The following is a 17533-nucleotide window of genomic DNA, read 5'->3' on the forward strand; positions in this document are numbered from 1 at the left end:
GAGCGAGATTATTTTTAAATGTTAAACAGCAGCCAAGCATCAATGGCCATGTCACCACAATAAGACCCACCCTGTGAAGTTCATCATCATTTATTTCATCTGTAGTCTAATAAACTGCATACCACACAACACGCCATAACGTGACACCAAGTTTACTTCGATATGATGGTTATTATATGAATATTGCCACATAAAAGCGTTTTCACCGACATTTATCGCATAAATAATTTGACAGGAAAAATATCCTGAATTGTCTACCCTATTTTGTTTTCTCGACATTTGGAAAGTTTCCTGACACATTTTCTGTTTCCATCAGCCAATTTCTTTACTAGCATAAAAAGTTTGGATGGAAACCTGGTTAAAGTGGTGGTTTTAGGTAACCTCTCCTGACAGATTTGAACCTTGTTTATTATGGTGTGTCAGTGTTTTTTACTAGCCAGGCAGCACTCCACCCAGAAGCGTCCTCATCATCAGTCATTTTGGCACACAGCATTCTTTATGATGGAGCAATTGATCCACAAATCTTTACCCTCGCACCTTTCTCCCTGAGCGACCTTTATGAATTTGGTTTCATGCCCATTGAACAGTTTTTTTGCTCCCGTATTCTCACATGGGATGTTTGGAATGTCTTTCTTTGTGTTTTGCATTAAATGACCAGAAAGTAAGGCAAAAATGGACAGTGTGCCCAGGTTTCTAATTATTTTCCAAGCTGAAATCCCCCACTATATTCAATGAAATAAACTCATCCAGTACTTATCGCATGACTGAGTTGCCACTAATGAAGGACATTTGCAATAAAATTGGCAAAGTATTCAGTTATAAACCTCTGTCAGTTTCAGGGATTATCGCCCTGGCTGTGTTCATTAGGACCCAAGCCGACACCAAAAAGTCTTTCAAATATCTTTATTGGACCCAAAACAAACTGGAGTCAGCATTCACTGTTGTATGGGACTTTAACAAAAGACTGTCTAACTCACGGAAATTCTACTCTTGACCACTGCTACACTCCTTTTCAACACTAGTATAAGGCCCACTCCCATCCTCCTTTCCACAAATGCGACCATGACTCCATCTTGCTTCTCCCCCTACAAGCAAAAACTCAAGAAGGAAGTTTCAGTGGTCAGGTCTGTACAGCGTTGGTCTGACCAATCAGAATTCACACTCCAAGACTGTTTTGATCACGTGGACTGAAATATGTTCTGGGTTCCTCTGGAGAGAACATCAATAAATATGCCAACTCATAAAAAATGCACAGATGATATGTTCCTCATAGTGACTTTGAACACGTTCCTGAATCAAAAACCATGGATTGATTGAAGCCTTATTGAAGGAGAGAGATGCTGCTTATAAGGAGGGCAATGTGACTGGGGACAATAGTTTGGTTAAACAGTACAAATACAACCTACGCAGATCGATCAAGATGGTGAAACACAAGTATAGTGGCAAAGTGGAGGAGCAATTCAGGGGGGGGGGGACACAAGGCGTATGTGGCAGGGGCTCCTAAGACGGCATCCATAGCCGTGCCCTCAGAGCATGTGCAGACCAGCTGCCTGTTGGGTTCTCTGACATTTTCAATCTCTCACTATCATCCCCGTGCCCAAGAAAGGGAAAGTAACTGAAATGAAATACTAGGAATGCATATGTGAGGATGCTGTTCATCGACTACAGCTCGGCCTTTTATACCATAGTGCCCTATAAGCTCATTACAAAGCTCACGGCCCTGTGTCTGAACTCTTCCCTATGCAACTGGATCATGGACTTCCTGACAGGCCGTCCCCAGGTGGTGAAGGTTGGCAACATTACCTCCTCGACACTGATTCTCAACACAGGGTCCCCACAAGGGTGCCTCCTCAGTCCCCTCCTGTACTCCCTGTATACCCACGACTGCATGGCCTCACACAGTTACAACTCCATCATCAAGTTCGCTGATTAGCAACAGCGAAGAGACAGCCTACAGGGAGGAGGTATGCTCTCTGACGGCATTGTGCCAGGTAAACAACCTCTCCTTCAGCGTTAGCCAAGTAAAGGAGCTGATTGGGAACTTCAGGAAGAACCAGGCTGGACACAGCCCTATCCTCATCAATGGGTCTGCCGTGGAGGCGGTCAATAACTTTCAATTCCTCAGCGTACAAATCTCAGTGAAGCTGAAATGGTCTAACCACACAGACACCACGGCGAACCTCAGGATGCTGAAGAAATTCAGCCTGTCCTAAAGGGCTCTCACAGTGTTCTACAGGAGCACCATTGAGAGCATACTTTCAGGCTGCATCACAGCCTGGTATGGCAACTCCACTGCTGCGGACCGCAAGATGCTTCAGAGGGTGATACGTGCAGCCGAACGCACCATTGGTTGCACACTACCTGCCCTACAGGACACCTATAACACCAGGTGTCGCAGGAAGGCCAAGAAGATCATATGGGACTGCAGCCACCTAAGCTATGGACCCCCCCCCCCCCCCCCCCCCCCCCCCCCCCCCCCCCCCCCCCCCCCGGACTTTTACTCTGCCCCCACCCCAACGACATTCATCACTGTTGCAGTTGTTAATATGTATATTATAGATTCTTTTAAATGATAATTGTTATTGTTTTTATTTCACTTGTTCCCCCCGCCCCTCAACAGTCTTTACTCTACCTCCACCCCAATGGACATTTATTTATTCATCACTGCTACAGCTGTTATAATGTACACTACCGGTCAAAAGTCTTAGAACACCTACTCATTCAAGGGTTTTTCTTCATTTTTACTTTTTTCTACATTTTAGAATAATAGTGAAGAGATCAAAACTATGAAATAACACATATGGAATCATGTAGTAACCAAAAAGTGTTAAACAAATCAAAATATATTGTATATTTGAGATTCTTCAAATAGCCACTCTTTGCCTTGATGACAGCTTTGCACACTCTTGGCATTCTCTCAACCAGCTTCATGGGGTAGTGTAAGGGCTGTCGTAGTAATGAGACCAAGGTGCAGCGGAGGATGTGTGTTCATCTTGAAATTTAATTGAAAAAGAGAACACTTACAAAATTAAACAAAAGACGACAGCAAAACAGTCCTGTCAGGAAATACTCTAAACAGAAAACAATCACCCACAAACCACCTGGAATGCATTACAATTAACAGGTGTGCCTTGTTAAGTTCATTTGTGGAATTTCTTTCCTTCTTAATACATTTGAGCCAATCGGTTGTGTTGTGACAAGGTAGGGGGGGACCCAGAGTTACCTCTGCTGCAGAGGATAAGTTCATTAGAGTTACCAGCCTCAGAAATTGCAGCCCAAATAAATGCTTCACAGAGTTCAAGTAACAGACACATCTCAACATCAACTGTTCAGAGAAGACTGTGAATCAGGCCTTCGTGGTCGAATTGCTGCAAAGAAACCACTACTAAAGGACACCAATAAGAAGAAGAGAGACTTGCTTGGGCCAAGAAACACGAGCAATGGACATTAGACCGGTGGAAATCTGTCCTTTGGTCTGGAGTCCAAATTGGAGATTTTTGGTTCCAACCGCCGTGTCTTTGTGAGATGTGGTGTGGGTGAATGGATGATCTCCGCATGTGTAGTTCCCACCGTAAAGCATGGAGGAGGTATTATGGTGTGGGGGTGCTTTGCTGGTGACACTGTCTGTGATTTATTTAGAATTCAAGGCACACTTAACCAGCATGGCTACCACACCTCCAGGCTGTGTAAGGGGTATTTTACCAAGAAGTAGAGTGATGGAGTGCTGCATCAGATGACCTGGCCTCCACAATCCCCTGACCTCAACCAAATTGAGATGGTTTGGGATGAGTCGGACCGCAGAGTGAAGGAAAAGCAGTCAACAAGTGCTCAGCATATGTGGGAACTCCTTCAAGACTGTTGGAAAGCATTCCAGGTGATGCTGGTTGAGAGAATGCCAAGAGTGTGCAAAGCTGTCATGAAGGCAAAAGATTGGCTATTTGAAGAATCTCAAATATAAAATATATTTTGATTTGTTTAACACTTTTTTGGTTACTACATGATTCCATATGTGTTATTTCATAGTTTTGACTTCTTCACTATTATTCTAAAATGTAGAAAATAGTAAAAATGAAGAAAAAACCTTGAATGAGTAGGTGTTCTAAAACTTTTGACCGGTACTGTATATAGTGCTATTTCTATTGTTGTTTTTTTACCATTTTACAATTTTCATCGGTTTCATTATTTTATTTAACTTAGTCCTGCATGTTGGAGCTCAGAGCTTAAGATTTTCACTGTACCCTGCAATCACACCTGCAACCCTATACGTGTGACTATTAAACACTCAGAATCTGAATCTGAATCTGAAACTGTAACCCTCGATTTCCAAAATGTGGATGTTTTCCTCACCGTTTGAACAATAGGCTGTCAGCACAGGGTGTGAGAGGGGTGACGTTGCTGTACGCTGTCGGTGTGTCCGTGACAAGACTGCGTCCGTGGAACGAGGCCAGCTGGACGCCTCTGCCGTGCCGTGACGCAGCGTATTCTGGACAAATCATCGATCATTCTCTTCCCTGGCCGTGGGTCTCGGACAGAAGACAGGGTCAGACCTGGGCCCTGAGACAGGCTCTGCCGAGACCACTCACAAGCTGACAGGACCCACCATTCCACGCATGCCAAAATAACTGGCAGGGATAAAGCCAGGGATATCAGTGTCACATTTTATGGAGGAAATGAATGTTATTTTATTAAACAGACTTTACTTCCTCATGGTATATCAGACCCCAGCAGTAAGTTTACTGATAAGCCTGTGTTTCTTATGTGTTCTAATACTCAGTGGTAATAGGACATGATCTACTTACGTACATACAGTATACACAACGATCAAGTCAAAATGAGATGATATCACACATATTAGAACATGTGGGCTGGGTGGTAGCCTAGGGGTTAAGAGGCTGGGCCAGTAACCGAAAGGCTGCTGGTTTGAATCCCAGAGCTGACTAGGTGAAATCTGTCAATGTGACCTTGAGCAAGGCACTTAACCCTAATTGCTCCTGTAAGTCGCTCTGGATAAGAGCATCTGCTAAATGACTGACATGTAAAATATGTACACTGAGTATACCAAACATTAGGAACACCTTCCTAATATTGAGTTGCACCCCTTTTGCCCTCAGAACAGCCTCAGTTCACTGGGGCATGGAATTTACAAGGTGTCGAAAGCGTTCCACAGGGATGTTGGCTCGTGTTGACTCCAATGTTTCCCACAGTTGTGTTAAGTTGGCTGGATGTCCTTTGGGTGGTGGACCATCATTGATACACACGGGAAACTGTTGAACGTGAAAAACCCAGCAGCTTTGCAGTTGTTGACACAAACCAGTGCACCTGGCACCTGCTACCACACCCTGTTCAAAGGCACTTAAACGTTTTGTCCTGCCCATTCACCCTCTGAATGGCACATATACACAATCCGTCTCAATTGTCTCAATGTTTAAAAATCCTTATTTAACCTGTCTCCTCCCCTTCAGCTACACTGATTGAAGTGGATTTAACAAATTACATCAATAAGGGATCATAGCTTTCCTCTGGATTCACCTGGTCAGTCGGTCATGGAAAGAGCAGGTGTTCTTAATGTTTTGAACACTCGGTGTATGTCTTCTCTATGCAATGTTCAAACACATCCCCAGACAGGTTTAACACATGTAGATGATCCAAATTACAAGGCTTTAAGACAATAGAGGTTGGTCATCCTTAGTAATAGGAGAGTAGAGTTAAAGCTGCAGTCAACTGTTATTCTCTGCCAAAAGTGCTGCACCTGACACACAGATCACCATAACGTATTACCACATGTTCAAAGATACTGCGTATTCAGATCCTAATGTTGCTCTCACACGCAAACATTAAACATCTTGTATTTATATGGTCAATTCCACTAACAGGGTTGCATTGGGGCAAGTTTGTTTCAAAGAGGAAAAGTGGGTGACATGTAAATATACAGTTAGAGGGGAAGTGTCATCTCGTTTGTACACTAGGACAGATATGACCTAGAAACAATAGTTAATGTGTGGTTTACTCCCTCAGCAGTCCCAGTTAGTCACACAGAGCGAGTGTGTGTGGCAGTTTGAGTGTGTAGCAGTGTGGTAGTATGTGTGGCAGGGGTCAGGGCAGCCTGGTGGGGTGGCAGGGACCCAGGGATGGTGTGACGAGGCACAGCTGGCGGAGAGGGGACCAGAGGGCGCATATATCTAGCCTCCCTCAGCTGCTGCCAACACACACACACATCGTCAATTAACTTTCTTTGCACCACCATTTACCAGTATCTACAGCAAGATGACAATAAGCACTGTCAACATTACATAACAGGCAATTAGCACCAGTGTCTTTCTTCCCCAAATCATTTGACTGGCGGGGACAGCAACTGAGAAGGCAGTGGCAGCCAGTGTTGTGTTCAAGACCACCTAAAGCAAGACTGAGTCAAGACCTAGACCAGAAAAATACAAGTCCAATTCAAGACCATGATGTAATTCTGTGAAATCAGCACCATAATAAGAGTTCTAAATGTCCAGTACTTCTGTGTTCATACTTCAGAACAACATATGGATTCAGAATTGTGGAAAAAAGCGTGCTGAGGGAAAATAGAGCCACTCTACAAATTATTACTCACCCAAACACAGTGGGGAACAATGGGCCTTCTACACCTTTAGAGAGGGCTAAGGATTTATAAAATAATGATTATAATAATATCATAACAATGATAATTATATACTTTTTTCAATGATGTTCTGATTTAATCTTGTCAGTTTTTGTTGGAAAGGAAAGAGTTAACACTGAAGATAAAAAAAATATCCAATCAAGATTTTTCTTTGCTGGCCTCTGGGGAGATAAATCTAGATAGCAAAGTCAGACATTAGCTAGGCCATCAGAAGCTACTTGATAAAGGAATCTGGCATTCAACTGTATTAGTGCAACATTTTGGAGTGACAGTGGAGTCAACCAATCACATTTTTAGTTAATAAAAAGAGACCAGATATGGCCATTTTCATGTTTTCATAAATTCTTAGAATGTTTGGGAATTACGTATACTTAGGCATTTGTGGAAATTCTATAGCAATATAGAGTTGGAATGCGGCCATGCATTTGGACAATTAGTAGACACTGCAGTAAATAAAACCGAATAAAAACTTCTGTCTTGTCCAGGACTGGAGTCTACACAGACCGGTGTGCTATAGCCAATCAGCGCTACATTAGACCTTTATACAAACAAGCCATTTTCCCTATGGGACTGCCATCATTCACTTTTAACTGAACTGAGTGTTTACAGAGCGACTCACCCACTCCTCCAATGGCATGACATGACATCCTCCTAGCAGCTAGCTAGCTATCTAGCTACTGTTAGCTGGCTACATAAATAGATACGCTAGCCTATTAGCCACGTTATGACTGATTTGTGATCATTGCCCTTGCTAGTTTGATTGTATTGACAATCCCAGCCTTAGTTACCTTTGTCAGTTTTTGTCCAGAATATTGAGTCATTGAAACTGAAACAGGTCATCTCAAATGGAGGCAGCAAACAATGTACCAGGCCAGCTGTGATTTACGACCTGATAGAAATAGTTTTGGCCTACCAAGAAGTGTATTGGTGAATTATATTAATCATGCATTGAACTGCATCTATCTATTCTAACACCAATGCCTTAGTGTACATAATGGAACATTGATTTAAATATTTTTAAAACCTCTTATGAAGTTAGTTTTGTAGCATAAACTGGGAATTTGATATTTTGTAGTGATAATATGATTGTCTGTTTGTTTCATATCTGCAAAGTAGTTAAAACGCTGTCCATTCCACTTTAAACTTTAGGTCACTGGTTACTTTGTGTTCCAAACATGAAATGTTTTTTTCTCTCTCAAAATCACACTTTTTTTTCTAGAAAAAATACACAAATTCGATGGTCTAAGTCCACCACATCAATCTGATTGGGTGGGACTGTCAATTGATTGGACATGATTTGGAAAGGCACACACCTGTTTATATAAGGTCCCACAGTTGACAGTACATTTCAGAGCAAAAACCAAGCCATGAGGTCGAAGGAGTTGTCCGTAGAGCTCCGAGACAGGATTGTGTCGAGACACAGATCTGGAGAAGGGTACAAAAAAATATCTGCAGCATTTTAGGTCCCCAAGAACACAGTGGCCTCCATCATTCTTAAATGGAAGAAGTTTGGAACCACTAAGACTGTTCCTAGAGCTGGCCGCTCATCACCGAGTACAAATGTATCTGACACAGAGACAAGACCAAGGCACTCAATATCTGGTCTCGAGACAGGACTCGGTCTCGAGTACTACAACACTGGTGGCAGCCATCTTGGGTCAAGTGAATCCATGGACACTAAGAGGGAAACAGCAGGGGTTAGCTGGTGTTCAGTTAAAGGCAGCTTCCTTTTCCCCATTATCATCTCCTTTAAAAAGGCTGGGGGCCAAACACTTGCCAATCAAATTCAATCAAATAGATTATGCTCACAAGACTATATTGCTTATAACATCAAGGTGGATCAATGTCATTGTGTCTTAAATTCATCATTAGACTTGAAATGTTAAAGAAGATCCTAGACGTTTCTCTGACAGGGTATTGGTGGGGAACATGGAGAAAGTGTACAGCAATGATAAAACACTTTGTTCTAACATTATCAACAAGTTTTGTACACTTTAAAGGTAGACTCAGCAAAATTACTGGAGATATTGAAATGGGTGAGATTCAACACTTCACTCTCACACGGTCAGACACATTATCTGTGCATGTGCACTGGTTAGCTTCATGCTGTTAACAGCGTGGTAGCCAGGGCACCAAAACAGCAGAGAAGTTGATCCTCGCGCTTCTACGCTCTTAGTTGTGGAAATTTACCCACTATGCTGTTTACTTTCTGAATCTACGTCATTTCGCTGTGTCTACCTTTAAACAATTCAGCATAACAGACCTGTATAATTTTCAAACCAAGTTCAAGTGATAAAGGAGCATAATCTGAGTCTTTCAGTTCTTCAGTTCTTCTGCTCTTGGTCTCTGTGTACATATCCACTCACATGAGTGTGCCTAATTGCTGAGGTGTGGTCTTTCCACCCAGCTCTAATTAAACCTCACCGTTGTTACCACTGACCCATGAGTCTTTTTGTATTTGCACATGGGATAGCTGAGTTGGGTCTAATTCAGCCAAACTAATCAAATGGGTTTCAATTGCTCATTAAAAGACCTCATCTGCCATGCGGTGTGCAGTCTCTAACCTTTGAGAGTGGCCACGTGGGAGATGTAATCTCATTTGTATACTGTGCATGTCAGTGGAGGTGTTAAAGGGCAAGCAAACAGCACTCTGTGTAGACTGGAGTTTAAGGAGTGTCATTATCCATGACTGTTTCCCCTGACTCTCCCAAATGAGCCCCTTAGCAGCATTGGCTCAGACTCTGTAAGTGGTGCCAAGTGTAGATTAATTACAGCAACTGTAGCTTGATGTGTGTACTTCAGAAACAATAATCAAAGGGATTCATTGTGTTCCACAACACCCAAAAGTCTGGCCATTGATTCTATTTTTTTTCTTCAGATTTTAAACACATGATACACAAATAGCCATCTTACTGTAGCCTACTCATGATATTGCCATGGTCCATCTCCCTTGTCTTTCTCTTTTCTTGAATATTAAGTGGCTGGAGGGATCATCTGTGTGGTGCCACTAAAGTAGTGAATGTCAAGAAGCGATGGGGACGGCAGAAGCAGCTTTAGAGTGGTGATTATGTGTCGGAGCTGGGCAAAAGAACGCGGCCCATTTCAGGAGAATGATGGGAATCTCCTGATAGAAGCAGTGCACCCCACAGTCCACTCTGATGCCCTGGGGGTGGCAATGTTGGGTGATGGATTCTCTGCCCTGTGTAGCTGCCTTATTATGAATAAGGACCATGAATGTGACACATCTGAGAAACAGTGGCTCCCCATTCCGTCTGATTAACAGGATCCTGGGTTTAAATCAATCGGAGCTGAGCGCAGAGCAGACACATAACTCAGCCACTATGCCTCTGTCTCAGTGGTGGACACTGCCAGGTTACTGTGGGTATCAGAGGAACCAGAAATTCTGTGTGTGAGGTTAAAAGGGTGTAATCGTTTGTAATATTGACTCTGTGGCTACTGTACCAATCCCAACTGAAGGTTTTAAGAGAAGTTATATAGGACACTGTGAAAATATAGGACACTGTGAAAATATAGGACACTGTGATTTCCTCTGCTCACTCCACAGTCCCACATCAAGGTCAGAGACTCCAACCCATGTTTTTTTCCTCTGGTGATTTTACATCCAGGCTTCTCAATGTGTCTGTGTACCGTATCACTCACCACAGCGCTTTATAGAAGAGATTTTACACTGAGGTTTTACACTTTTGCTCCTCTATAGACCCACATTTTAATTTCAAAGGCCAGGGACTTGAGTCTCTCTCTAGCCGTCACGACTGATCTTTCACACAGCGCTTAATTGAGACGACACTGAATCAAAACAGTACAACCTCAACATAGAGTCTCACGGCAGTGGACAAGCTGCCGCAGCACTCCCAGCCCCAGCAGCAAACATGCACTGAGGCAGAATGCCCCATGATTCACTACTACAGGTTGTCCAAATATTTTCTGTGGAAGCATATACAGATATAGGATCTTAATCTGACCAGTATTGTCACAGCAAAAAGATCTTGCAGCAACAGGATTTTAACATTTAGTCCATAACGTTGCTTGATCTGTGGTTAAGCTATTATCTGGCCAAAATTAGACTACATTAAAAGTGGAAACTGTTAACATAACTATGTGTTGGTGCGAGTTTTCTGTGAATTTATGTAAATCACAAAGCTCATCTATATTTCCTGCAGTGCAGGAAAATTTGCTTCAGCAAAAAAGTGATCAAATTATGATCCCACACCTGTAAAGTGGGACATTTATAGGTGGAAATATATCATTTTTGTAAATGGGCAGGCATTTCAGCTACTGTTTTAAGCTGACCTGGTGATTCTGTAGGGTTCATTCAGCCGGGCCTTATGTCTTCAAATTGAGACAGAATTTTTCTAATTCATTAGAAGAGTTTGAAAACTTCTACGCTTGGTAGTGGGTTTCTAAATGCCTGTATAAGCTGGTGTCTGGGGATTGGTCCTTTGAAAGGGCCTCAAAGCAGGGACATCAGAGCCCAGTGGAGAACCACAGGAATCCTCAGCATACTGATATCCTGCATCTCAGTCCCTTCTGAGAACTGAAAGTCACAGGACGAGGACGGTTACTGATTCAGACGATGTCTTCTCTGGAATCAAGAGCAATGACTGCCGGCTTTGTTGTACCATTAGAATCTACTCCCAACCTCCCTCCCAGAAAGAGAAGTGAACGGTAGATAGAGAAAACCCAGGTGGCCAGAGCAACAATAGTTGATAAAACTTACATGAGCTGACTTTGAATAGTAATAAATGTCACAGAAACAAAAGATACTGTACACCTGCTACCCTTACTTGTGTTCTTTTTGAGTGTGTCTTATTTGGAGACGGAAGGATGTGACAATGATTGGATCTGAAATTAGGAACATTTGTGGTGAAGGGAAATGATAAATAGTAAATGATCTGCATCTTTCACTTCTTGTTTTCTTCCATTAACATATCTCCCATACAATCTCCTTGTGCCCTTCTGCTTTTGTAGAATGTGACCTTTAGCAGCCTTTGAAATAAACAGGGTAAACAGATAAGAACGGGTTGAAAGTTTGTTTGCTTTGATATTTTCACTCAAGTCGGATGAGAATGTCAGTCATGACGCATTTGAAAAAATGCAAATGGCGAAAAAGTGTGTCATTAAATAGAGATTTTGTATTTCATCATGTTTCAGTTCGTTTTTGTACATCCGAAAGGAAAAGTAAATTGGAACAGAGAGAGAGAGAAAACAAAAACAAAGATGAAAGTTAAAGAGCCACAATCGAAAAACGAACTTCTCTGTTTGAAAACGACCTATGTGCAATCGATATGAGTCAGAAACATTTATTCTAGTGTGAAAATGTACTACAAAGTGTAAAAAGGATCATTTTGGTCATGAAGCCCAAAACCGATATTTGTGAGATGTAAGGAATCTTACATTTTTCTTTGATTAACTAGGTTTTCCCTTTTATCTGTGGATTAATTGTTGGAGTAGAGAACACATGATTTTGTGTGACTCAAAATTCTACAAAGATCCAGCAAAAAAAGAACCATATACATTTCAGGTAAAATAACAAGCCAATGTTTATATCCAAGGACAAATTAGCTAGCAACAGCAAGCTAGCAAAATGTCCATGAATGTTTCATGTGGGTTTTGACCTGTCCCCAAATTTATATAGTTGGTTCACAGTTGGTTTTTGTATTTTAATCTGCGTATCATGTATGCGTCTGGTAGGGATAGACAAAATCAACATGCGCATGATGGCACACGCGGATGCACGTGCGGGGTCGGTTTGGTCAAGGTGCTCAGTCAACCTCTATGCTGATTGATTCATCTTCTCTGAATCAAGTGTTATTTCAGTTCACAGCATCATTCACACAATCTATGTCACTATATTCAGCATGTTTGTTCCTTTACTTTCAGACAACTTGCTTTCAGAACAGAATGATCCCTGTGTGTACAGGGGGCAGCGTCAGAGTCTGTCAGATACGTCCCTTTCAGTAGGGTGAAAGGTCACCACGACGGTCCGGGGACCACGCTCAGGGCAGTGCTGGCACGTTCATTGCAAACAGAACATCCAGGACACCACTACTTGCCTCATTCACCCATCACTCTGTTGGAGCACTCTGAGGGAAAGTTGTGGATATTATAGGATGTGAGGGGGTGAATGGTATAGGTTTGGAGACATCTGAGATTTAAGCTTCATACTGTGCTACACATGTGCTCTTACAGCTAACTCTATTCACTCCTTTTCTCATCTGGTCTCTTCTCCGTCTGAGATGACCCAACAGAGCTGAACTGAGAGAGAGAGAGAGAGAGAGAGAGAGAGAGAGAGAGAGAGAGAGAGAGAGAGAGAGATTAAATATTCTGTGTTTTCATTCAGGGGAGTTTCTCTAAGTACAGAGCAATTAGCTACTTAGATAATCACCTAATCATGCACACATGTGGTAATTGGAAAAATACACTAAGCAGCTTAAGTCATTCGAGCAGATAGGCGGTCACTATGTAAACTCTCCAGGTACGGATAAGAGAATTTGTCCCAGATTAAAATCTGTTTATTTTGGATGGGTGTATTTATCTGGATATGTTAGCATAACCTGATATTATCCCCAACTGACAACATAAATGTAAACATGATTAAATAGATAATCATTTGAAAGGAAGAGAGGAAAGTGACTCAATATGTGTTAACGGCAAGGAAAGGCCTGAGAAGAACTCTGTTGAGGTGAGTCCATTCCAGTACACTCCTTTCTCTTTTTTGTATCATTCTTTGTAATACTATTTCCAAGAAGTCATCAGTCCCCTATCCCTACTGTTTCAGTGGTTGTTTGTGAGTGGCTGTCTCTGCCTTGCCCTGTAAAACAACAAGGCAGATTTATTAATATAAATGTGTAAAAATAAAAACTTTATTGGAAGACCATGCTAAACAGAGAGACAGATGAGACCATGCTTAACAGAGAGACAGATGAGACCATGCTTAACAGAGAATGAGCAATGCTTGGAGGGGAGAACATCTGTTCGTTGGCATAGAAAACTTAAAGAGGCATTCTCAGCTCTTTCCCTCAGAAAATGTGGCTAATGCATCACACTGGAATGCACTGGTGACAAATCAGGTAATCAGGCAAACTCAGTTTCTGGATGAGTGAGGCATACAGCAAATGGAAATAACTCACTCATAACTCACTCCTTGAGATTCGGCACCTAACTTTTACTTTAACTATAAATAAGTTTTGCATTATCAGACTTGAATAATTTGAACCCAGTTGAAAAAGCATTAATTGCAGGTAAGCCTCTCACTCATAATGCTTCTTATTGTTGCTCTCTCATTTGAGAATGCAGGCCTTGTAGCTCTGAGAATCAGTATGGCCACTCCTACCTTGAACCATATCAACATGCAGGACTGAGACTGGGATCCAGGTTTAATTGGTCTAATGTAAATGGGAAGCCAAGGGGAAGCATCAGTGGCACACCTGAGGACAGTGAACACAGTGTTATTTTTAGAGGGAAAACGGAGAGCAGTGTCACACCAACTTGTTGTGAAGGGACGTCTTTTTCACTTCAGCTAACATCCCCCTATCTCTCCCTCTCTTTTGCCCTCTCGTTCTCTCATTCCCTTTCTCACCCTCTCTAGCTCTCTCTCTCCTTCTCTTTCCTTCTCACTCTTGCTCTCTCTCTCTCTCTGTGATTCTGTGATTATATCGCCCCATTTCTGCCCCCCCCCTATACACAAACAGCTACCACGTCATGCTATCTGACGTACCTGACGAATCTGTAGTGAAACATGTTTCCCTAGAACCAATATAGACCATGCCTATTACATCAAACTAACAATGATTAAACAGCTAATGCATCAACATGTCAACCATATGCATAGAATGGGGAATGTTGTGAAGCATATAGTCTGTATGAAGCAGTCACATACTACAGAATATAAACCAACTACAGAGGTAAGTAACATGTTATTATTGTATAGCAGTAGTGTGATGTCTCTAGCAATGGTATTGTGTCAGTGTTGTGTAAGTATCGTGTCAGTATTGAGCAGTGCTATGACACCACTGAGCCTTGTTAGTGTCTGAGGTGCTGTGTTTAAATATAAACGCTTCCTCAGGCCTACAGACGATCACTGTGGTCTCAGCTGCAGAGCTTTAGGGACAGTGTGCCTCTAATACACTCATATCAAACACATAGCAAAGCAGTCTCTCCATTCTTCTGTCCCTCTCACTAACACAAAACATCCAGTCTAATGACTGCCTCTAAACACATCAACATGACACTCAGACACGAGTCCATAGGGTTTCAATCTTTACCTTTAGGAGTTAAGTTCTCATTTACAGTCCCAAATTAAATCTGACATTATTATACAAAGTAGAAAAGTGTTGTATTTAAATGTAGCTCTGCAGAATGTAATGTCTAAATGGGCTGAGTAAGAGCCCTGACGAACCCTAAGTATGACATGACACTCCCAGAATTCCATTGTGGAGTCTCCTTATACTGTGTGAGTCATGTGTCAAGGTCCCTCTCTCCTAACCCTTCCACTAGGTTGGAGCTGAGGCTGCCCATAGTTACGCCAATCAAACAACTCATTATGCTAATTGTTCACCAGAGAAAACAAGCTTAGTGTTTCCACAGATACACAGTGTACTATGATATCCTCTCAGACGGAATCAATGAATGCCACATTTTTATTTGAGATGTCCTAATCTACAATATCGTGCATGCATACATTTACACGCAAAACTGTACACACACACACACACTCACGTACACACCTTCCACCTCACCCATTTTTGCGTTTAAACTGCCTTGTTGAAGCTGTGCACCTTGACTATGTTCCCTTGAGCCCATTCTTACTCTTTCCATTATTTATCAGCTCTCTGACAAGAGCAGGGAAGCTGATTTCTGTCGTGTTTTAAGATGATGCGAATATGAAAAGAGCCTGTTGCCTGAAAAGGTCAGACAAGAAAATGGGAAGCTTGACTTGCCTAGAATGTAAAGAGACCAACTCCCACCGTTTACTGTTCAGCCATAACTTTTCCTCTAGGATTTGGATTTTTGCCACAGGACTTATATCTCCATCCTCTGAGCTGGTGTGTCAACAAGGATGTTTTCCATTTTCTTTAATGCCATAAGGGGCCCAGGGATTGAGACAGAGATTTCTGTTCAATGAATGCGATGATGAGGTCGCCTTCTAAAAGCGATAGGTATTTGGATCTCGTATAGCGTAGGCTACCATCTTATGACGGGGTCTTGCTGTGATGTGTAACCTTCTAGAGGAGAACAACCTCATCTCATCTCTAGGTTATTTTCCGATTACATCCCAAATCTCCTCCACCATTTCCTGATGTTCTCTGTTCCTTGAAAATATATGTTGCTGATTTCAGAACAGTAGCCTAAGGACTTTCCAGTATTTCACACAGACCCTGTCCCATCCCATATAACACCTCCACAAGCCAGCCCCATCCCCCATCCCCCATCCCCCAGCCCCCAGCCCGGACCCTGTCCCATCCCATATAACACCTCCACAAGCCAGCCCCATCCCCCATCCCCCAGCCCCCAGCCCGGACCCTGTCCCATCCCATATAACACCTCCATCCCCCACATCCCCCTGCCCAACCCCCTGGCCCCCTCCCCAACCCCCATCCCCTGGCCCTAGCCTCCATCCCCCCAGCCCCATCCCCCCAGCCCCATCCCCCAGCCCTATCCCCCAGCCTCCATTCCCCGGCCTCTATCCCCCAGCCCCCCTCCCCAGCCCCATCCCACAGCCCCAGCCCCATCCCCATCAACCCATCCCACAGCCCCATCCCCCATCCCCATCCTCCAGCCCTATCTTCCAGCCCCTTCCACCATCCCTAGCCTCCATCCCCCAGCCTCCATCCCTCAGCCTCCATCTCCCAGTCTCCATCTCCCAGCCTGATTGTGTGTCATTGTCCCTCTACAGGCTGCTCTCCAGCCCAGACGGTGAATCTTCTCTCTCTGCTCATCTCTCACAGATCTCCCCCATACTGGCCAATGGAAAGTGACATTTTTAGGGAGCGTGTGCGTTCCTGTGCTGACTGCCCGGGATGTTACTCTACACTATTATCTCATGGGTTAGTCATTCAGTGACACCGAACAAACAGGCTGTGTCTGTGTAGCATTCCTGATTGGACTGACCTCATTTTCCCCTATGGAGACAGTACTGGGGAGAATCTTGGGTTGTCCGTAATGGGCAACCCGAGCCAACACCTCTCAGCTCATATAGGTACGATTGGGACAATATGTTTCCTTAAGTGCCTTTGCCTTTGTTATTTCTTCCCCTTTAGTTTTCGAAGATCTTCCTGGACTAAAAAAACTATTTCAAAGTGACTCCTCTTGTCAGAAGAAGTTAGTGTGGGATGCTAAACACTAACCGAAGGCCTCGTCCTCCTCCATTTGTTTCCTGGAGCAACAGAGAACGTCTTGTTGTTTTATTAGCGGTGGTGCGGAGGGAATCTAGTGTCTGTCAGAGTGTGTCAGGTGTCAGTGAGGGACATAAAGCACACCTGCCTCGTGTCTCTCTGGAGAGACAGAGACAATCCAAATAGACGGGGAGTGCTGAATGAGGTGTTATATAATTTCCCACTGTGTTCATTTTTTTACGCCAGGGTATAAAACCTGTTGCCTTTAATTTAGGGGGCAAGATTCAACCATAGTGGAGGGACAGCAGTAAACATATGTGTCTGTCACAAGTTGATGGTTATTGGGAGAGAATTGAGACCCCTGTTTATTTGTGATGGAGACATTGGAGAACCCTTGCTTTGACCTTGAGTTCAAAGTAAACCTCCATATCACAATCTAGAGATGAGGTAGTGCAACTGGTGAGGTCAAGGGTCTCTCTCTCTCTCTCTCTCTCTCTCTCTCTCTCTCTCTCTCTCTCTTTCTCCTACTTAA

This window comes from Salmo trutta, chromosome 24, assembly GCF_901001165.1.
Source record: "Salmo trutta chromosome 24, fSalTru1.1, whole genome shotgun sequence".
In the NCBI taxonomy this organism is placed as follows: Eukaryota; Metazoa; Chordata; class Actinopteri; order Salmoniformes; family Salmonidae; genus Salmo; species Salmo trutta.